Here is a 23,897-nt window from a genome sequence, read left to right as displayed (position 1 = left end):
ATTACTCAGCATTATCTTCTTGTCTGCTTGTCACTTATCTTACTGGAGGTCAAGATGACAAAGCCAAGCAAATTACTTTCAGTCAGGGAGCATTTAAAAGCCAGACTTTTAAGGACATCACAGATTATTACTGAGAAGGAAAAACGAAATTTCTTGTGTGCTTGTGTTAAAGTGGCAGATTTTCTGTGTGCTTGTTTTTAGGAGAATGAAATGTTAGCGGTGTAGATGAAAAGGATGAAGACATTGGTAATTCCCGTCTGCATGTATTAGTAACTCCCTCTGCCTAAATGCCTTACAGAATACTGAATTTTCTGATCTTGAACCAAAAAAAAAACCACCCCAACACTGCAATAAGCAGGTTCTGTTACCTGTTTACCATCTTCTTTCCCTAAATTTCCTTGCAGGTTTTCTTTAGTCACATTCTCACCATTTTGTGTATTTCTATCAATTTATTCTGTTCAGAACTCAGGTGCATCATGCAGTCTGTCTGCTGGGACTTTGTTCTGTCTAAGTTTAGTTCATTGAAACTGAACCTTCCAAACTGTTCCATTTCCCTTAAATTACTTCTTGGTCTAGTTTTGATTTATTTTAAGACAGTAGATCTCATCTTGAAAAACTAGAAAGACCTTTGTGTGTGTTGTTAACTTACACACACTGATGGAGGAACACTCAAGTGTGGCCGAGGCAATGACTGAGTTGTTTTCTGCTGAAGAAAAGGAGGTAGCAGTTGTATGCCAAGACAAAGCTGTTCGGGTCACCATGATAATTTTTCTAGCAGGTGGAGTTGGTTGAACAGATTTACCAGCTGCAGACGCAGTAAATGAGACATGGGTCATGGCTCCTAGGATGGATGGTTTTGGGGAGAAGGGTGAAATTTGCAGTGATGCTGCTGCTTGTGTTAGCGGAACGCTCCCTTCTGTAAGAGAAGAAATCTGCTCGCAGCTCTTGCACTGTGAGGAAGGCATGTGTGGGGACGTTACAGTTGTCACAGTGAGTGAATTGTCCCAGATATGTGATTCTGAACGTGCATTTCTCAGATAATTTAAGAAAAAACAAAGAACTTTCTTTTTTCCCCCCACAGAAATAATTTGTTACCTGAGGTGGCTGGTGCCACTCGGTAGTTATGAGCTGTTGCCTTGATGTCGCTTTGAGGTTCCTTTTCAGGTCCAGGGTGGTATTTGAAGTTTGTGTTTCTGTTAGCTCCTGCATCGTGTCAGTCATCTCCCCGCTGCCTACAGCTGCTGCCAGGAATGACCCCTGCTGTCGTCGGGGCAGATTCTCTTGTTGATGAACCATTTCTTGTCCAACTTGATCGTCCAGCCTCAGGAAATCATTCATCCATGTCTGTTTACACTGTAAACATTCACACAGCTTTGCTGGGCTAAGCACAGGGGGAACTTTCATTCTCTGTAACCCATCCTTTGTAAAATGCTTCTCCAGAGAGGTTTGGCACTGCTCACCTGTTATCTCCTGCTCAGACTGTAGCTCTCATTATTTAGATTCATTTAATGGCTGAGCTGTGGTTTCGTTTCCACTGGAGGGTTCCTCTGGGAGCTCTGCTCAATGTGAGTAAGATATATGGCACTCTTTCGAAGAGGCCTCTTTTGTAGTCTGCACATTGTGTGTGACAGCTCGTGAGCCATTCAGCTGCAGTAGTTACATATTACCTCAGTGACTTACAGCATCCTGGTGTTATGTACAGATCGCTTAATTACATTTGAATGCCGTATGTTTACTGGCTTGAGAGATATTTTGCTTTCAAGAAACCACTAGGAGCAAAGAGTTACTTTCAAATTCAGAGCCTGATTAGGTTTCTTTCTAAACTTATGTTGAACCCTACCCACTGCTGGAGAAGTGTCATTTGTTTCAGATGTTACTGCATGTACTGAAGCCTTTCTCAAGCGCTGTATGAAAAGATGATATTTTGTTCTGATCTGAAGCTGGAACACTTGGGAAAAACCTTTTCTGCATGAAATGAAGAATTGTTCTTCATCAACAGGGGGAAAGCAGAGTAACAGGAGAAATTTTCTTTCAGTCTCTTAATCCATTAAACAAAACACTTATGGTGGCCCAAAAGCGTAAGATCAGGTCTATAGATTATGTGATTTTTGTTATTGTTTATCCATGAAAAGACTTGAGGGGAAAGTCTGATAGTGTTTGTTGGTGAGATCCTTTTCTCTTGGAGTAGAGCTGAGCCAGAGCCTAAACTAAAAATATTGTTTTCTCGTACTTGTGAATTTGTTTTTTCAATGCTTAGTAGCAAAATGTCTTTTCAAACATGGAAGAATTAAATCAAATTTGCAATAGCAGGTTGTAGTAGGCAGGAATGTGACTCTGGTTTAAATGTGATGTTTTTAGGTTTAAAAAAAAAACCAACAAAACAATACTCCAAAGCTGGTGAATTATTCCTTCTCAAGCTCGGTAAATTACATTTACTAGTAATATGGACAAAAATGTCAGTCTTGCTGATGTAAAAACTGGCATTAGTCTTACTGTAAAGATACAGCAGTATTTAAAGGGTTCCAGGCAGGATGAATTCCCACTTAGAAGCAAAGTTTTTTGGGGGTTGGAAGGAGACAGAAATATAAATAATTGCCTCCTGATCTGGAATTTCCGGCTGGTTTATGGCCAGCTGGAGGAGAGGATGTCGTGAGGCAGGACAGTGTATGTTAGTTTTTCTGGTCATTAACAGTCAGGAAAGTTTGTCCATCCACTTGCTGCTAGCTGAGAGACCTCTAACAGTTAAAAATTGAGCTGCTCATGGTTCCCTGCTTACACAGGAAAACAACATTTTTAAAATGCATTATTTAAAACAAGTCATTAAAATTGTTACTTTTGACAGGAGGAAGCATATTTCATCTACGGTGTTTCATTGAATATGTAAGACATATTTTACTATGTATTTAAATAATCATGTAACATAGGACTGATATCATAGGTTTTCTAAACTGCAGGTGGGCAGCATGTATGAAAGCGCGTGCATCAATTCAGCCACAGTAGTCACTGCACAAAATGCAGAGGAGCTGTTGAATTGGGACTGTGGAGCAGATTGTTCATTAGCTCTGAAATAAACAAAAATGATTCTTACTGAAGAAAATAGCATTGCCATTTTCTTTGGTAGACAGCTGAGGAGTAAGGCAGTTGGGTTTGTGTGGGTTGGATGCAGCTGCATTTGCTCCATAACCCTCAGCAAACCGACACGCATGGCAAACCTTGTCTGTGTTCTCATTGCTGGTGAGCACTGAGAACACCAGCTTGTTGCCCCTGTGTTCAGCCCCTCCGTTGTGTACAGCTCGTGGTGAGACAGTGGGACTGGCTGCTCCTTGGTGTGTCCTTTACAGCATCACCTCCTGTTTTTTCCAGCCATTTCTCACTTCCAGATCTCTGGAGTGCTGATGGAGGAGCCATTATCATTTTCCTTCTCCATTTCACAGTGGCAGTGAGAGGAAGTGGGGTTCTGGAGGCTGTTTGCTGTTGTTGCACAGTGTTTTCTGTGTTAGGAGGCCCACTCAGGCACCTTTCAATTGATCTGAGTCAATGTCTGACTTCTGATCCGTTTCTGTATAATCCTTCCTGTGACCTTAAGGAAAAAGTTGTCTTTCTTCTCCACTACTCACCTCCCCCATGCCTCTTCAATGAGAACTATTTCACATCTGTAGCAGAACAAAGAGAAGTTTAAGAGACTTAATTACCAAAGCTGTGCTGCCATGAATACAGATATAATTGATACCAGAATTAAACCTTGGTGAGTGAAAACACTTGCATTTCATGTGTGGAGAAATGAATGCTGTATGATTCTCAAACAAGGACAATTGAAAAGAAATCAGGGACTCCTATAATCACTACTGTCTGCTACTAATCAACTGTTATTTTAGAAAAAACTTTGCACTTATTAAAGTAATCACTTCCTACATGGCAAGACACTATCTTAAATAAAAAATCTACTCATACTCCTTATGTAGTTGTCTACTGCCAAAGCTCCATGGATTCTGTGTAACAAAAAAATAAAACATGCATAGTGATGTATTTAGATACTGTGTTGTGACATAACCCCAGACAAGTAATGCACGAGAGACTGTGGTGAGTGACAACCTTTCCCTCTTCCTCTTTGTTCAAACTGTGGAAATTCTAATGCTAATTATGGCAACAAATATGCACTTATCCAATTACACTGGCAGAAGAAGAGACCCTCAATGTATTTCTGTCTGCTTTATGCCTCCCTATGGGGCATAACACATGCTTAAGATCTCAACATGAGGAACCTGCTCTTGCTGCACATGAGATTTACACAGTAAATTCTACCTGGACCTGGAATACTTCTGTTCCTAATGCTTATAGTGTTCATGGTGTGAGAGCCCATCCACAAGCAGCACTCACATAACCTTGCGAGCAGAAAAATGAGTCGTACTGTGGAAATGAAAGAACGTTTGTGGCACGTTGTGAGTGTGGGTACAGCCTTTGGGGGAGAAGCCATACCAGGAGCAGTGCAACCTTTGCTTTTCCTCATCCTTATCCCTTGGCCTCTCACAGCAAGCTGGAACCTTAGTGGGCGTCTCTTAAGGCCATGTTTGTCTACCGAGGGACATGGTGTCCTTTGGGGAAGCATGTAGGACATACGGTGAGGTAATTTTAGCTCAAACAATGGGCTCCCACGTCGCCTATCTGATAACAGCCATCCTGCTTGACGGAGATTACTATCTGCTTTATGCTTCGTGCGCTGTCAGCCTTTAACACGTTGAAAATCAAACGCTGCTTATGTAAAGACAGAAAGTGGGGAAATTAGTTTTGTCCCTGTTGAGATCCTGCCAATTTCTGTCGCCACTGGTCGTGTGTCTTTTCTGCTGCCATTTTACTGCTCTGTGGCCTTGTGGGCAGTGGGGCCGGCTGGCGCCTTGGGTGATGGAAGCTGCCCCAGCACGTCTCCTGGCGGCCTGTCCTCATCATGTTCTGATGTCCTCGTCCTGCCCCTGAGGACTGTCAGGCTGGGACACACAGTGCCGGCAGGCCGGGCCCCCACAGGTTTTGGGGGGACACAGGCAGCCCTGTCATGCTTTTGGACCATCTTTCAGTAGTTAAAGCCAATCTTACAGCCGCCTTAAGTAGCAAAATGAAAGCTAGCTCCCTGTCTGTAAATATTGTTTTTTAAATGACTGAATTACAGTGTGGCATGCCTTGAAAAGTCCCTTTTCTCATGCATTCTCTGCTGTTTGACTGCTTAATATGTATCCCATCGGCTCACTACATGTTGATGCACTGACAGCTTTAGACCTTTATATGATGCGTGTGAATATTTTGCCAGTGTGAAGCAATGGCAGCTGTGTTACAGGTCTGCTCATTTGGAGTCTCAAATTGTGTTCCTGTCAGCAAGAGCGTAGCATTCCTTCACCGCCTTTACAAAGAGGAAATCAATTCTCCAACTCTTTACATTTCTAATATTAAAAGATGGTAAAGATCTACTGTGAATTGCCTCAAGAGAAAAAAAAAAAGGCATCCAGTCCTTTTTTCATCTACCTGAACATAATTATTTAAATACCCATTCGTTGTTGGACAAAGACAGCAGAACCAAGCTTTATGCCTTTGAAACTCTACTGCAATATCAAGGTGCAATGTGATAAAATCAAGACAAAGAACATCTCACAGTTCCTTTTTCTGTCCGTCTTTTCCTTGGGATTCATTGTGGCTGAAGTAGCACAGTGTTAAGTGCAGTAAGTGCAGTCTATTCCTCATCATTACAACTCTAAGAATAGATTCTAAAAGGTTTCTCAGCTCTGTGAAGGCTATTGATCTCACAACTGTATGTGGTTTTTCATTATTTCATCAGTACATTTCAAAAGGTCTGTAGGAGAGGTGGATTTACTGTGATGGCAGCTAAGTAGTTTAACTTAATCCTGAATAAACAAACAGATGCTCCCACGAAGGACCTGGCATCTGGGGCTGTCAACATTTATTACTGCAAGGCTCAGAAGAGATAAAATTATCATTAGCCTTCACAGAAAGACCAGGGATGCACTTCAAAAGGAACGTATGTAAAACCACAAGCTAGTCGCTCATTAGGTTGAGATATTTACATATGTGTATTAGTAGTGGCACAAACAAATTCTTGCTTTTCATACTTGATTTGTGGTTCAAAGCTTGCATTTCGTGTGTTTGTGGCTCTTCTGTGAGGGCTAATGCTGAAATAAGTGTGCATTTACAGTTGTATGTGCACTTCCAGTCATGTGTCTGTGCCTCCTGGTAAGAGTTTGTACCCAAAGTTTTCTATACAGTTTCTGTTGGTTTCTTCTAGAACATCTCAGTTAAGGAAGTGAGTATTGTTTAGTAATTAACTGAGCTTTGGTTGACTGTGGCCATATGGTAACGTGCTGCTGATAAGAAGGCTGGGGTGCAGTGGCCGGCTCCAGGGGACTGTTTAGTGTCTTTGTCACATTTGCCAGTGTAAAATAACAAGGTATAGGACCATACAAGTTTTCAGACCATCAGTTTTAAACATGCCACTGTCAGAACCTCTATATCCAAAGCTACACACTAAGAGTAACATCTATGCTCGAACTTCTTTCACACAGTGGTGTGGGGGTTTGGTTTTCCTGTTCTCATTGTTCTCATTGATGGTTTTAATATTCAAGAGCTTCAAACCCAAATTTCATCCTGTAGAAAGGTATTCTAGCAAAATGCGTGTATTTGAAAGCTAATTTGTAATAAAAGTAATTGGTTTTAAATTGAATGTATGTGTTGTTTCCCTGAGTGGGAACACTCCCTATCCCAGCCCCCAACAATACTTAGAGTTCAGTAGGTGGAATGAAGTTCTTTATAAGCATGGGCTTAAGAGCTCTGCTACTATTCCTCTGAGAGAGAAAATGTTTCTGAAGAAATTCCTTTTCCTCCAAGCCATTTGATAATATTACTAGTATTTGGGGGGCTTCAGTATAAGCCCCCAAGCAGGAGAATTGGGTGCCAAATGCTTGGTGGAATTTCATGTCATCCTGAGATTTCATCTCCCAGTTATAGTTGTCCTTCCCTAGAAAATCACATATATGCATCACAAAGCAGCACTGTTCTTCTGAAAGGTTGGAGAGTCACGTGTGATATATTCAGAATGTGAATTCCAGTGAAATTCCCCAATAATACGTTAGCTGAATGGGTTTCAGAAGGGTCAAGTTATCCATAAGACAGAAGGGTGACTTTCTGGTCAAGCTTGTAAGCTTGTTATAAACAACTATGCTTGATAGAGTGGAAAGTATTTTTATGAAGAATTCTTCACCAAGATTGGCCATTGTTTTTTACAGAGTATCTATAGCAAGAGTCCAAATACTGAAAAATGGATTAACTTGAAAATGTTTCATTGCGTTTGTGGATTTTGGTTCCTGATTTCCTATGAAATACAGATAAAAATTTGCTTCTGGACTATTCCTTTCAAATCATGACCACAGAAAACAGGGTTCATATTGAGCAGATCAGAAAAAATTGGATGAAACACATTTAGAAACTTCATTTTCCCCCCAACATCTTCTGAGAACTATCCAGTTTGCGTTGCTTCTGTTTATTTCTTGCTTGCTTTTGGCAGTACCTTATGCCAGAGGTAGCTGAATTAAAGTCAATAGGCTAGATTATGTCCCAAGGACTTGACCCCCAGTAATTGTGGGATGTTGCTCAGCAACCTCACAGAAGTCCCAAGGAACGAACTGTGCTTAGGAAGCCACCATTTACTCTTTTTTTTTCCAAGAGTTTTAGCAATTTGTTGCCAGTAACTACTTCTGCTTAACATTTTTTTTCCTGAAAGCTTGCCCAATTCTAAACCTTAGCTGTTCTCTAGCTACCTATCCTAGGAGAAGCAAATGAGGACTCGTCAACCCCTTGTGTTCCTACAAGGAGCAGAGGGGGCTACTTAGAACTCTTGCTCAGAAGCCCACTGCGTCAAAATCAGTCTTGAAAGGATTGTGTTGTTCATTACTTGTAAAAAGACATATTACAGGCTGGGTTAACATTCTGATATAAAAAAGATTATTATTTTTATTTTTTTTGTGCATGACTATCAAGGCAAGCAACCTTTTAGACTTCCTTGAGCAAGTGATTTGCATGAAGTTCATATTCTGTGGTTCTTTGTGTTAAGTGCTGAAAAGAGAGCCAGGTCTTTCAAGGCCAGATTTACCGCTGAGCTTTGTGAGGGAAATAATTATTTTCAGAATAAAGTGACTTTTATTTCAGATCAGTGTGTCTGCAGGGAGAATGGAACTGTTCCAAAGTAGTTTATTTTTCAATACCTATTCCCATCAACTTCTCCGTGAAAGCAGGCATCCGTTCTAGCATTCTTCAGGAGTGCTGCCACAGCCATTTAAACACTGCACTCATATTGTTCAGGGGACAGTTTTTAGAGCCAATCAGCACTGTGGTAGACATGCAGAGTTGTGGGACAGAAGTTACAGGTATTTTTCCACAGACAAATTGGTATTTTACATAGCTTCAAGGGAAATAATTTTATTGCAAGTAATATGCGGAGATTTTTTAGGCTGTCATCATGAACTGAACTGCTAGGCAGAGGAACAGTTTGGCAGTAGGGCCTTAAACTTTTGAAAGTAATGTTGCAGCAAACCCATGGTATGTGCTGTTAACGTACAGGGGGAAGGTAAACCTCTGCAATATTAACTGTACTTTTGGTTTCAATTATATCTATTAAGACCTGTAAGTAATGCATACTGTGAAGCTCTTCTTTCATCCCGTAACTGCTCATGCATCTTGTCTCTATAATCTGCATACACATTCAGGAAGCCTTTGTCTTGTAAGAGTAGGCTTTTACAGTGGCAGGTAAGAAATTTGTGCATGTAAAACGTGAAGTCTTTCCTTTGATGCCTTCCCCTTGAGAAGCAATGCCATTAAGCTGCTCCAGGTGAGCCTAAGTAGTGTTGGGTGCCATCTGGCTGGGTGTGAATTTTAGTCTACAGCACATTTGCTATAAATATTGGTTCAGGCACCTGTTGGGAAGACATAGAAATGATCTGAGAAAGATCTTTTCCCACAAAACAAAGTTTGAAGGGTATAAATGAGAGTTCACTGGTCTTTTTGTTTCCTAATAATATAATTAAATATTAAAACCACTGCTCAGTGTGCTCACTTTTCCTTTGGAACAGCAATTTGCATTTGCAGGCTTTAGTAAAGAGTAAGCTAATAGACAATGGAAAGAGACCAAAAAAAAAAGCATTTTAGGCCCTTGATTTTAGCAAATTGATTACCAGAGAATGTAACAGCAGAAGTAGTGGAAGTGAAGTGTCATTAACCAGTTCCATTGAGGTTGGACTTGTGTTTCCTGCCTTGACACGAGATGCTGTAAGCTGAGCATGGTGAATGTTGTGGGCTGCTCTGATCGGCCGCTGAAGCAGGCTGTGAGTCCTCGCAACCTGAGGAGCGCTGCAGTTGTTTTCAACAGCAGGCTGTTAATCATTATGTACTCTTATCAGGTTTGAGTTTGGGAACCTGTAATTCATCAAACTGGTTTTATCTTCAGCTTTGTCTACCAGCTGGTCAATCATCCCAACTGTCACACAGAAAACACAAGGTGGTTGGCTTGGCGTTTCTCAGCAACCTCCAGTCTCATTCTACAGATGCAAGCTGTTGTGCCTGAGCTGCTAAATGTCTTTTAAATGGATGAAGGATGAACTTATATGTGTATCTGTGTACTTGGAGGAGAGAGAGAAATGACAGTTTACTGACCTCTGTGAAAATCTGTTTACTTAGTCAATCTTAGTATTAATAAAATTCAAGAAAATAGTTGGAAAAAACTGCTCACAGTTTTTCTGTAGGCTTTTTACTGCTGTACTTTTTCTGTGCTAAGTTACCCTCACCAGTACGGTCAACAGAAAACCAGAAGCCCACAAGATGTAATGCAGAATTATGGTTGATAGATGAACAGAAGCTGCAAGTATGGTTCTTCTTCATGACATCTTCTATACTCCATCAGTGGGAAAATGCCAGGCTGGTCTGCCAGGCTGCGTTACATCTGCGCTACTTTTTAGAGAACTGCAGCTGGAGTGTTGTGGACGGTTTTGATACTCAGTGTTAAAGAAGAGAGCTGATTAGATGGCGAAGATTTTGAAGGATTGCTACAGTGAATAAAGGGCAGAGAAGGAAAAGCTCACTGGAAAACAGGGGGTTGTCTAGCAGACAAGGTTTGAAGTGATATTTGGGGTTGTGGTAAAAGAAGAAACAAAGTGTGAAGCATTATTCTGCAGTGAAGGAGAGAAAGTGTTGGCATACAGCTGAACTGTAAGCAGCAGGTAGACCTATGTGAAATGTTGCACAGGGATTACTCAACATCAAGATCAGAGGTAGTAATGAGGATTTGAGACATCTGCAGAAAGAAGCTGATGTTATTCCAGCAATCCATCACAGTTTCTCATTACACTTGTTAGAAACCTGTTCCCATCACTCTGAAATGAACCAGGTCTTTTCCAACCAGCGTCACTTTAGCAGGAGTTCACAATTACATTCATAAATTGTATTCCATCTTTGCTTGGCAGAACTCCTCTGGGTTGTCTGGCTTCTGCAAGCCTAAAATAATTAATTGGTTTCTTGCTTCCAAGTCTTCAGTCATGCTGAAATTCAGTTGATTTGTGATACCACTAGATACCGAAGTGCGAATCCATCTGCTCACCATGCAGAGAAGAAACAGAAGAAAGTACTAAGGTAAAAGCTTAGCAGCTGAAGGGGATTGGCAGCTGAAGCCTTCTTGGTGGTATTTCTTCTCAGGTTCATTTTTCCACGTGCATGAGTCCTTTTTAACACCCTTTCTTAGTAAGATTTTCAGTGCTGAAGAGAAGATAAACTGGAGGAGCAAACGAAGTAAAAATCTGGCACTTCAAAAGAAGAACGCTCCCCCAAAAAGCCCACAAAAGAACTTGTGATTCTATACAAGTAATTGAATTTACAAGATTTGTTTAACAGTATAAATGGTTGTTGGCCATATTGGCTGGAAGCAGATGGTGATTGTCCCTCTGAAATCCGCTCCTGGATGTAGGTTTTGGAGACATTTCTTGGCAGCCAATTTTGTTGTTTTTTTCATCTGAAAACGATTTGGTGAGCTCCTCTCTCCTACTCATGCTACAGTAAGCTTATTGGATATTGTCACATCACACCTTGCTATGAAATTCTTAGTCCTGTGGCGGTCTCCTATCACCCATGCAGTTTGCTTGTGAAAGAAACATTTGTGTAAAGCAATAAGGACACTTAAATCCAAGGACAAGGGGAAACAGATGCTTTAGTGCAGCCATTCTAGATTTCTTTATGATTCGTATGGTTCCCAAATAGCTTGACATTGAATTGCTGATACATTTTTGTTTTGTTTTACTTTCTATATGTTGCCAAAGGAGATGGGAAGAAGGCTATGTTTTACTGAACATCTCCCCTGAGAATGTACGGCAGCAGCATTTAACAAGTTAAACTTATTTTTCTTCCAGCATCTGAGATGTAAATGTTGTAGGCTATCTGTGCAAAGGTCTAAGATAAAAGCACCTCTGAAGCACAATGTGATGCTTCTGCTCTGATATGCTGTTTTTGAAGTTATTGTCAAGGAGGATTTCAAGGGCATGTTCACTTCCATCCTTCATAAGCCTCTCTGCATCCAAGTTAACTGTAGAGAAAAACTTTAACGGAATCACAGATAACTCTATCTTGCATTGCTTTTTCCATAGCTCCTACCTTTTAATGTGGTAGCATTTTAGGAATTCTTGTAATTTTTTTACTCATTACTCAGTAACCAGTGTGTTCTGAACTCATGCCCTATCAGTGCAAATTAACCTTCTAAGTATAGGTGAGTCCTTTCCTTAGCCTCCTAAGTTGCATGAAATCCAGATATGAATGAGTCAATATGTTCTGCTACTTTCATTACTAAGTATGGTAGTTGTGCAGTTTAGTTTTCTATGTGGTAATTCTTTACAAACGGTGTGGCTTTTTAGGAACGGACAAGGTGTGACCAACCATATTAATGGCCTATTATTGCAGTAATAATAATGAATAGCAATTGTAGCTTATCTTCAACTGTTTTATAAATACAGAAAGTAAATGGAAGGTTTTGGCACTGATTGGTCGTGGATTTTACAGAACAATGGCATATACTTTAGTGGAGTAAGGAGTAGAAAGGCAGGTTTTAATTAAAATTCTCCCTGCTATTCCAGGGAAAGTTACGTCTCTAATAGTTTAGCATCCGGCACAGAAAAAGCTTGATGTGAAAACAAACCAGAAAGCAACGCTGCCTTAGGAATGCTGTGAAAGCTGAGGTTCACCTATATTACACAAGCAGAAGTTATATACCACTGTACAGTGTAATCAAGATTGATGGACATTTATGTGCCAGTATAACTGGAGGTAAGTTGAGAACACTTGTGTGTGCAGTGCATCTAGAGATTGGGAAAAGGCAACCTTGTAGCATGCTTTTTATATATTGGAAAAATGCGATCTTAGAACCACTGAAAGGGTTCATTCAACCAACTGTTGAAGTGAACTAAGCCAGCAGGATGTGTCTTTAATGATAGTTCATGTTTCAAGCTGAGAAAACTTGTGGAGCTCATTTGAAAACAAATTCCTGCTCTAAGCCCCCAAAATTTAGCATGAGGCCCAACTTTTCTGTCCAGTAAATCTTTTCCACCTGGGCTAGAATGCGTGCAAAACTGACTTCTTGCTTACTCTTCTCCCTTTCCATTTTCAGTAAAAACAGACGAGCTTAGCTCCAACAAAGGAAGATGAGCAAGTGTAAACACCCCTAGGCACATTCTGGCAAGCGGGCTTTTTGATTTGAAAGATAATCAGATGGTAGGAGTTTGGGTAAAAGTGAAGTCCTGTAAATTAAGAAGATAATGATTTTTAAAAATAATTATGGGCTCTAACTAGCATGCATTGACTGTAGAATGTTACCAGAATTTTGTCTTAATTGTTTGCTGATGTTGAAATTAGTAGAGGAAGACATTAATGGAATTTCAGATGGTCAGCTTTAAGCTGGAATTCTTCCTTTATCTGTTGTGCATACTAAAAGTGCTGCCTTTACTAACGAATGTGCATGTTAAACCCTCTGACCTCAGTGCTACGGATGACTAGCCACAGTTTGAGACGCTGGAAAATTACAGAGACAAAAGAAAGCTGAAGAAACTGCTGTTCTCATTTTCCATGGCCTGAATTCTGCTGCATGCAAGGCCTTGTCATTTTTTAATTCTTCCTGTAAAGACAGTCATTTCAGTACAAAGAGGAGCACCTTTATGCTGTATGTGGCAATATAGTGGGGAACAGTAACCTGCTGAGATCAGGTGGCACTAAGAAAATGAAATCATTTTATTCTTAAAAGAGGGTTGCCTAGGTTTGTGCACCCAAGCAATAGTGTGAGTATAACAGCACGTTCTGATTGTTTTTTCCCCAAACTTACTGAGTATCCGTTACTGTCATTGCTTTCAGTGACAATTCATTCTCATGGCTGTGTGCATTTTGAATTCCAAACTGAGATGTTTTGTTCTGGAGCTTTGTCTGAGTTGCCCCAATCTTAATGCATTTACATTGTTCCACTTGAGTCTTCCTTGCAGAAAACATTCCTGCAAAATAGGGGATCTATCCAGAATGAAAATTGAGATTATTTTTTCCCCAGTGCATTATCAGATTTCCGTTTTCTGTCCTTGCAGTGGAAGATAGAGGCACCGAGCTTTTCATTTTTGCAAGTGTGCAGTAATGCCACTGCTTAGGAGCATGTTGTAGATAGCTGAGCACCTCCTTGTTCACAGCATTCCTACAGCAGAGAGACATCCACTCCAAGTGTGAGCTTTGGTCTGGCGTTTAAATATAGCACAGATATTCAGAAGGGTTCTTCTCTTCTCATGCCCTCCTACCCTCAAGCAATCCTCTTGGATGGTGTTACTTTCCAGATGTTCTGTGAGAAGCACAGAGAAATCGCTGAGGTTTGCACAGTGGGAGATAAGCTGGTTTTTTTCCTATTAGCTCTGACAGGCAACCTGATGTACGAGATCACAGCATTAGTGCCACGCTGGTTTGGCGTTGAAACTGCGGTGAAAGAGAAGGGGCAAATAATGTATCAATACCAGAAATAACTGATGTGGCAGCCTTGTTCTGTAAGCCTTTTTTGATCACTGCTCTTATCTGTGCAACAGTAACCAATGGTGTAAAGACTGCAAGGAGTGGAAAACTTGGATACTCTGTGTAGGTCATTTCACATTCTGTGTTTGCAACTGAATTTAATTTTGCAGCTCAATATAAATTTGAGGGTTTATTTATGCCAGTCCTGAGCTTCTAACGCATGAGTCCAAACCTTAGCAGTTCATTGGCAGGCTGCAAGAACAGCAAGTTGTTCTGCTGTCACTGAGGTCTTCCAAAGAAGGAGTGGAATACTAATGGTGCAAACAGGACGAATCCCTTTTTGCAGCTGAGGTGTTATTGGGTTTCCTTTCTGGCAAATTGACTCTTTGAAAAACTAGACGTTTTGCTTTTGGAATAGATAATATAGCCTGATTGTTGAAAAAAAAATTCGAAAGTAAAACTCCTGCTGTTTGGTTTGTTCTTCCCTGCAGTTTGGAAGGTGTAATGGAGAACCTGCTGACCTAAACCATGCTGGCTCTTCCCTTTTGCTGTCTCATGAGCTTGTACAGAGGCTGAATTGCTTCTTTGATACTCTTGACTTTTCTCTGGGTGTAGCTACTTTGCTGAGGTCATTGAAGAAGTGATAATTCCACAGCACTGCAGTCTGAGTTGATATACAACACACTCATTCATTTTTGCCACCTTTTATCCGCTGCCAAGGTGTGCAAGGTGAACAAATAAACCTTTGCATTCTAATTTTAACCATAGTTAAAACACGTAAGATATCAAATAGGGAATGAGAACAGAGGAAGTGTCCTGACTTGCTGGTGTAGATTTTTAGCATAATAAGAAATGAAAAATAGATGACTGACTGTTTTATTATGGCTATTGTGGTAGAAATGGACATTCCAGACTTTGGCAAGGTCGGTACTGTCTAGAAAAAGGAAAGTAAAAGGGTAAAGAAGTTGAGAGAAATTAACAAGTGGGCTGTTACAGATGGAATTAATAAGGACCTGTGTCAATGATAAGATATGTGATTTGGCTGGCACAGTGGGCCTTCTGCAAAGAATCCTTCTGGTTTCTTACGGGCTTTCGAGATTTCCATTGATTACCATTAGAATTTTCACTTTACATCGGTTGGAAACATGGAGGAGTTTTTATGCTCATAGAACGGTTTTTCAGAAAAAAAAATAATAAAAAAGAGTTCTACACATGAATTCAGTATTATTTTCACTTCTCTCATTTCCAAAGTTTCAGTACTTTCCAGTTGAAGTGGCCACATAAGTCAGATGAGTGCTTCTGCCTTTGGGTTTGGCCCTGAAAAATGTTGAGCACCATTAATTTCAATTGACTCCAAGTGGGAGCAGAGACAACACAGGATCTTGCAATTTCTGGTCTTTAATTGGAAATGAATGCAGTGCTTCTGATGTTGAGTGCTCGGGGGTACATTTCTTTTTATAGAGTCGATAATTACTTGATTCATTAAAAGTAGTGCTGTATTGCTCTAAGTGCAAGTTAAGTCTTCATTTCAAACATGTTGCTGAACTTCCCAAAAGCATACTGTTTAATGCCACTCAACTCATGTATCATTTAACCTAATGATCGAATGGTTTCACAGAAGCTCCCCACCCTTCTATAAACTGTTTGGCTAAGCAGCTCTAATACTACTATACGCATACTTGATATACTGTAAAACAGCAATTCTTTTTTATGTAATTTCTTCATAGAGTGAAAATGTTAGAGACTGATTTATTTGGAAGGCGATGGTGAAAGGCCATCTTCCTTCTCTTCTTGTAGGTTTTTTATAAATTTGAAACACTACTCCCCTCTAGCTGCTGTTCTGTCTCTGTTTCCTTGTTCTTGCAAGAAAGGGTCCTGCAGGACTTCTCATTTACTTCTTACTTTGATACTAGGTCCTTCCCCCCACTGCATGTCTTGCCACCTACTGTGTCTGCTCTTATTTCAGTTATGCAGCTTTCAGTGTTAAACTGACATAGCTCCCAACTGGTTCGTTTTTGACCAAGCAGTCTGTATGTATAGCAACAGGTGTGTTGGTGTATTGATAATTCCATACTGTAACCCTCTAACAAAACTTACAGAAGCATCACAGCATAGAAATTATCTCATAGTCTGAAATACGCCATTGCATTGGCATGTGCTTGGTTGAGTACCTTTAAAGCCATTCTTGCAGTGATGAGAAGCCAGGAACAATCCTAGGTTTTATAGAAATGAGTGTGTTAGGTTAACTCATGCAGCATGCAGAGCTCCCAGTTGGAACTGGTGATCTGAATTTCCATGCCCCTTGAGTGATTGTTGTCGGAGCAATGCCAATGTGATCTGCAACAGTAAAAACTGGTCATGCAAACACTGTTCAGCAGAAAATAGCTGTGGTAGTACAGGTAGTCTCGTGTAGTTGGCATTTAGATCATTTCTACCCTGCTGCACAAGTGTTTTTTTTACCATCTCTTATATTGTTCTAAGTGAAAGGCAGAACTTTCATTTGAGCTCAGCCATTGGATCAGTTCATGCAGTTGGTCTGATTTATCTTCTGCTAGCTCAGCTGCGTACTAACCTTTCAATCGCAAACAAAATGTGCTTAGAGTAAGTCTAAAGATTACTCTATAAAAGAATAATATGTGGTTGTAAATTTACAGCAGGTGAAGAAAGTTACGCCTTAGTAATGCTGTGGAAGTGACAGAGCAGTAAGTAGTGTGAATCAAAACTCATAGGTTAGTTTCTGGATTTCTCTGCTACTAAAAATTGTCCAAAGACGTAATGAAGGCTGCACACAATAATATTAGTGTGGGAGTCCGTTCATCACATGGTCATTAGATTGAATATGATTCATATTGCTGCTATCCCCAAGTGCTGTAGTTGCCTGGTGAGTTTAAAAATACTGAGCAAATTACTCTTTTCATTTGCTGTCTTGGTGAAGGATTCGAGATATTGATACGTACATTTTAAGCACCATCTAAATATGTATCATGTTTCCCTCTCACACATTTGATCTCCCTGGATTAATGACAGTGCAGTATGCTGCATGCTCCCTTTCTCGTGCTGACGTTTAACTGGGGGTTTGTGAAGACCTCTCTCCCTTCTGTACTTCCTTAAAGCGTTTCCAGATGACTTTGCTGTTACGTAGCACCATAGCCTCGTGGTATGACTTTATCCCAGAGGTCAGAGGAGTAAGCTTGACTGATAAGCCTTTTAAGCTTGAAAGCACTTTCCTCCCTGCTGGGAAGCCACATGATTACATTTGCGAGAAAGATTTTTTGGCCTTGAGGAGTTGTGTGTTTGAGAATCATGGCGTTGGAGTTCACTTGTGGACCAGGCATGCCTCCTCCCCTGCAAGCCCCATGGAGGTGTGTGTGACCAGGTAATAATACTCACTCTGCTGTGGACAAGGAGAGCGATACCAGTGTCTGCTTACGCTCAGTGTGCTGGCTTTGATCTGGTGAGTGGAAAGGAAAGTTTACTGGCACCTGCAGCATCCCACTCCCTGGGATCAGTGGAGCAAGGGAGCCCAGCTCTTTTTCAGCCATGCCCTGGAAGAGCCAACGTTTTTAATGCTGCTGCAGCCCTAAGCTTCCCCAAGCTGAAGGTTTGGTTTGTAGAGGCAGGCACAGTGCCTCTCAACAGCACGTAACCCTGTCATACTGCCCTGCATGGTTATGTTAAACTCAAAACTACGTGCTTTTGTCAGTTCTGTTTGCACAAAGAATATGCAGGAAGGGCTGCTTCTGCTTTTGGTACGAGGCATTGGACTGTGGGGGCATGTGACCTCGGTGAGGCCGTGGCCTCCCTAGTTCTCCTGCAGGGTTATTGGGCACGGTGGTGTTGGGTTGATGGCTGCACTAGATAATCGTAGTGGTCTTTTCCAATGTTGATGACTTTATGATTCTATGATTTTCCCCCGGGAGAACAGGTTTTCTTCACCAGTGGAGGCACATGTTGCAACTACACCCAGCATGAGTCAGAGCTCATGTTCTTGCATCCTTATCAAAAGATTCCTTGTGTTGACCTCTACTGCTCAGGAACACAGAAAGTTAAACAGGGGTGGCCCAGCCATTTTAGTGCTTCAGTGGCAGTCAGTGCTGCTGGTCAGAAAAACAACGCATGAAGCCATAGTCAGATTAATTTTATTTACCTGAAGTAGGTAAGTGTTTGCTCAACTGCCCAGAGCCTGTAAGAACAGGAATGGGATGCAGAAAACATTCTCCTCATAGCAGGAGTGCTTCACATGGTTGTGAGGGAGGAGAGGAGCTGCACTGCCTTCTGCAAAGGGCCTGGCCTTAAAGGCAGGGATTTTTAAACTCTTCCCAGCACAGCGTACTGTGTTTTAATATTTTCCCTCCTCCTCTGCTGTCAGACTTCAGCTGATTTTGTTTGTTTTTGGAGAACAGAGAGATTTTGGTGTCTCTTTCACTTCTGTTTGAATTTGTTCCCTCACCTTGCTCACTTCCAACTTAGAATTTGCAAAGGTATTTGTATATAGTTGCTGTGAAACACTTCTTTTGACGAGAGGTGCTTGTTCTGTGTATTTGAACTACACAGAATAAGTAATTACATAAATATGCCTTCACGACAGTCTGCAAACCATGTTTTACACTGAGGTATTTTCTTTTGATCTCTCAGTTATGGCAGATCTTGGATAAAACCCAAATTTCTGTATTCCTTTTCAAGGATGCTTTACTCAGTCCTTTCTTGTTAGACTCCTTGTTAGGAAGTAAGGTTGGGGGCTACAGATAAGATGCTGTTTGACAAAACTTGAAGTTTTGTCTTTTTTCAAATTTTTTTAGGTTTGCATGATTAAAACCAAGTCCAACACTGCAAAGGCTGACCTACATCCAGTTCATCATGTTGTGTGGATTGCAAATTCATCTTCATGAATGTGACTTCTTAAGCAACTTCTTATTTTATTCCACCATTATGGCTTAGTGTGTGAACTTTATTCATTGAAGGGCTAAAGACTTTGCAGAGTCTGTATAAATCCCATTAAAAAGAAAACAAAAATTAAAACATAATTACTGGCCTTACTGGTCAAGGAAAAAAACCTCGAATATAAAAGCTGCATTGGTTTTCCTAGATCAGCAGCCAGAACAGTTGCTTAGTTTATACAGAAGGCAGATTGGATGTAAAAAGATGGCAAGGAAGCAGTGTATATGGAGAAAGGTACCACCTCTCCCATAAATGTTTTTCGGGTATTTCTGAATTGTGTGCGATCAGCCTTTTCAAGTGAGATGCTGGTAAGAAAGACACCCAATTCATAGCAATTACTTCTTACCTGCCCCTGAGATTTTCTTCCATCTGCCTACACTTCTGCCAGTACTCCTGATTCTTCCTATTTTGGTAACTCCTCTGCATTTTCTTTTAGAAAAGTTCTTTGTGGGACAAAAAGAGAAATCAGAAGCTCTTGACTGGTACCATAAAGGAAAATCTTATTGATTCTTCATATTCTCCTTCCTTCTCTTGTGATGCTATGGAAGTTTATATGTGGTAGACCATTAAAATCATGTACTCTGCTTTTATGAAGTGTGCTTGCATTTGTTGTCACTATTGGACGCTGAAACTGTATTGCAAATTCTAATACTTTTTTTGGATTTTTCAAAATAAAGGCATTTTTAGCTTTCTGTTGGTGTTTTTTTTTTTTTTCTTTTTTTTTCTTTTTGTCCAAATGTGCAGGGGATCAAATAGATGCAGCTGAATTTTTTTTTTTTTTTTTTTTTTTTTTTTTTTAACAGATCATCATCAAACAAGCAACTACTTTTCTAGTCAGTCTGGAGAAATCTGTGTGACATGTTCAGTCTGGAGAAGAAGAGGTTCAGGGGAGACCTTATCACTCTCTATAACTACCTGAAAGGAGGTTGTAGTGAGCTGGGGGTCAGCCTCTTCTCTCGTGTAGCTAGTGATAGGACTAGAGGGAATGGCCTCAAGTTGAGCCTAGGGGTATTGAGGTTGGATGTTAGAAATAGTATTTCTCTGAAAGAGTGCTCAAGCACTGGAATGGGCTGCTCCAGGTGGTGGTGGAGTCACCGACCCTGGAGGTGTTCAAGGAACGTTTAGATGTTGTACTAAGAATGTTTAGTGAGATTTATTGGTGATATGCAGATGGATATCTTGGAGGTCTGGATGATCTTGGAGGTCTTTTCCAACCTTGGTGATTCTGTGATTCTATGTAAAATATTCTGTGCTCATATAAAGGACTTTTTGAAATACAGTGACTTAAACTTTTCGTGATGCATTTGCATCGGTGTCTTTATCTTCTTAAAAAGTGTCAGTACCTTTTCAATTTGTATCTCATGTTTTTATATGACTTGTTATGAAGTGTTTTCATTTCTTTCATTTAAACTTCACAACCTCCATTTTCTGGCTTTTGCTGTGAAGGTAGAAAATGCATGTCCTGGGAATGTCTGAATAATCACTTAATCTTGAAAAACTCTCTGGATTGTAATCTATTTTTTGTCATTTTAGAGCTACCAACTACCTGCTTACATTTTCCCTTACAGGCTTCTGTGCTGGCTAAATAGAAGAAATCAGCTTTTGACAGCAGGCTGCTGTTTACCAGTGATAAGGTGCTTCTTATTTCAGTGGGAGAAGGAAATCTTGCTTCCTATGCTATTGCATTCCCATGGAACTGATTTTCAGTCGAAGTAGTGGGGTAGTGAGTCCCCATGACAAGCATCTCTGTGATGTTTTATCTGCTAGCTGATCTTGCCTGTGTGAATAGAACAAGAAAGAGCTGAGCTCAGGTGGCATCATTTGAGGTGCCTCTGGTGCTGAGAGCACTGCTGTGTTCAGAACTGAAGGTCATCTTGATTAGTAATTGCCTATTAGCATTTAAGGTAGTAATACACCCTGTATGTGCGTGGGGATCCAGGTACCTCTTGGAAAGATGTTCCACCAGAAGTCTTTGATTGCTCTTCTCCTGTTCCTGGATGCCTGGAAAATCCCCAGTGCTCTCCTTACCCTGTGAGAAATAAGGACACTTCTCTCGTTCTCTTTCCCGCCCCAGCTTTTATGGATGGCTGCTTGCAGTTACTGATGGTGAAAGTCACAGCAGATGAATAAGGCTGAAGGGAAGTCGCTCAGCTTTCCAATGCAAGGAAAGGCGAGCCGCTCTTTGAAGTTTTGCTCTGAGTGGGCATCTGCACAGGCTAACAGGGCTGCGAGTTGTTCTCCCTGGGACACGTTCCCCATGCCATTAAGCTCCTCAAGGGCTGTGCAGTGCTGGATCACATGCTACAGCATGCTGCTGATCAGGGCCTGCCACTCTTAGCTGTGAGTTGGCTGCCATCATAAAGCTCTCTCAGAAATCCTTTCAACTCTGTGATAGGCGTTCATTTTCTGTTACAGCATTTGTTCTGGCAGGTCAGTTACTTTGTGGAACTTTCTGGTGGGTCAGGTGTCCTAACAGAAAGAAAGCTCCTTGCTTAATTGTCCTGAGAAGCCCAGGGCATTTGGCAGAAACCCAACCTGTGGTTGTTTTCAATAACATGTTAACTTGAGTCGCTTCATTCTTTGCTGGTTGCTGCTGCTCAGACAGGGAGGCTGGGAGCATCTCAGCACAAGTAAGTCAGAAGCAAATGAACGCTTAAAGTGTGTGGGGATACCTGGTGACCTCCTACATGTCTCAAACATAACGGTAAAAAAAGGTGAAGCCAGATTTGGAATTAAAGCCCGTATGTTACCTGCAAGCTGTTAATTATTCTGGGTGTGGACAGAGTATGTGTAAATAGGACATGAATCTGGATGAGAACATAGGACGTGCTTTTGATGGAAGTAATAGCGTGGTGAAATTGTATGTATGCCACACTGGATGCCCAGCTAAAGCAGCCATTCCAAATGCCTTTCTGCTAGGAAGATGCCTCCGTCTGCCATTCAGCACGGCTCTGCAGGGATGGAGCTGTGGCACTATGTACTTCTGCAATAGGGCTTTTCCCACCAGAGAGAGGTTGGCTTTCACAGAACACTGGATATTTTTACCTTCTGTTGCTGAAATGAGCCCAAAGCTGGAGTGGTATTTCAAGCCCTGAGTGGATCAGTGCCAATCCTGGGCCACCTGATCAACTCTTATTTAGGTCAGACCTCCTTAGGGTAACCCACAGAGAGCAGCATCTTAGGTCCTGCTGCAACATAGTCCAGCTCCCTGAGCAGAGTAAGCCAACCCTCTGTAAACAGCCTAATTAAAGGGTTTTTTAGTAGGCCTGACAGCAGACAGATGATTTTTTCTTTAATGAGCAGACGGCTCTCATGCTGAATCCATGCTTTCTTCCTTCTTAGCAAGATAAAGACTACCTCCTGTTCCACACAGTTACCCTTTGCTTGCTCACAAGTACTGTAAGGACTTTGGAGGAGCAAGGGGTGCTTTGCAGTGCAACCTTATCTCTAACTGCAGCTCTGCCTCTTTCCCAGCCTGAAAGCTGCGGGAACTGAGCAAGAGCAGGGTAGGCAAACGCTGCTAGAAGCATCAGGCATTAACTGCAGCCTCTGTCACTGGAGTACCTACTTGCTGCACGTCGTCCTGCTTTGAAGATGATGAATTTTCAAGAGCTTGAGCCAAATTTCTCAGACCCAAGCACCAGGGAGCAATACATTTGCTGTGAACGGTGAGGGCACTCTCTTCCTGACTGGAACAGATTGAGCTGCTTATGAGTACAGAGCTTCTATTGTTCTGCCCTGAGAGATTGTGCTGAAGCTTTGAAGCAGCGTTTGCATGTAGGTGTCAGTTTTCTAAGCAGTTTTTTTTTTTTCCCCTTTACTTGTTTGGTTTTTTTTTGTTACTTTTTTTTTTTTAAAAAAAAGAGCAAACCCTGCTACCTTCCCCTCCCAGCCTTTTCTTCGCAGTGACTGACTTGGTAACTGTTTATTTTATGATGTGTTGTTTAGGCTTCCCTGTTTTTCTTCAGCCTGGCTATTTAACAACTTCTTTATTGGATGGAAATCAGGGTATACCCAGTGACTTAGTGCAGGAACTTCACCATTATAGTTGACGGTGATTTGTAATGTTACATTATGCTCTATATTGTATGGGATATATGATAAACCATTGTGCTCGTCCAGTACTTGTGTTTTTAAAGTCCTTTTTGAAATCAAAATGTTAATAAAATGGCTGCAGTATAATATGCATGCTGGAGTCAAAGGACTTGCAGTCCACTGTACTGCCAGTGTGCCTCAGCCATGCAGTGCAACTCCTGGGCTGCTGGAACCCACCTCCTATCTATAGGGTCAAAGTCTGAGTCTAATGAAGAGGTGTCATCATGCTCAGCCTTTGCATAAATCTCAGTCAAGTGCTAGAGGAAGCAAACAAAAAAAATTAATCTAGATGCTCAAGTCAGATTTAATTGTGCTGTAAAGTTTCAGGGCTGGTGCAATTAATCTAGGACAACCAATAATCTCGTTCCTGTGGGACTTTCCCAGTCTGCTGACCTGCACCTGACTCATGTTGTATGGAGAACAGAAATCTAGGAATGTTTGAAAACATCCAGATTAAACCAGTGTTTGAGAAGGGCTGAGATAACAATTATCTTCTTCTTCACCATGTCATAATTTCTTGTTATCTCTTCCAAATTGTAAGATCCTACCCAAAGTGGCATAGAGAAACATCTGGTTACAGACAAAGACCAATACAATAAGTTGCTGGGGGGTTAATGTAGAAAAGAGCCCAGCAGATCATGCATTGCTACTCTTATCCCTTTCAGAAGGGCCATAGGGATGGTTAGAGGGCTGGAGCACCTCCCCTATGAAGACAGGCTGAGGGAGCTGGGCTTGTTCAGCCTGGAGAAAAGAAGGCTGCGGGGTGACCTCAGTGCAGCCTTTCAGTACCTAAAGGGAGCCTACAA

General features: G+C 41.2%; 1 protein-coding gene across 11 annotated transcripts in view; it reads left to right on the top strand.

Annotated features, from left to right (window-relative positions):
- Positions 1 to 23,897, top strand: part of FARP1 (FERM, ARH/RhoGEF and pleckstrin domain protein 1) — a 205,165-nt gene that overhangs the window by 80,550 nt on the left and 100,718 nt on the right. The window contains exon 1 of one of the 11 annotated variants that reach the window (XM_048933181.1): positions 12,249 to 12,351. The exons of the other annotated variants lie outside the window; for them this stretch is intronic. The gene's annotated coding sequence lies outside the window, so the exon portion shown is untranslated. Of the gene's footprint in view, positions 1 to 12,248; positions 12,352 to 23,897 lie in introns of those variants that run through there. 11 annotated transcript variants of the gene reach the window in all.

The sequence above is a fragment of the Lagopus muta genome, chromosome 1 (assembly GCF_023343835.1).
Source record: "Lagopus muta isolate bLagMut1 chromosome 1, bLagMut1 primary, whole genome shotgun sequence".
In the NCBI taxonomy this organism is placed as follows: Eukaryota; Metazoa; Chordata; class Aves; order Galliformes; family Phasianidae; genus Lagopus; species Lagopus muta.
This window is presented reverse-complemented; position numbering and strand designations above follow the sequence as displayed.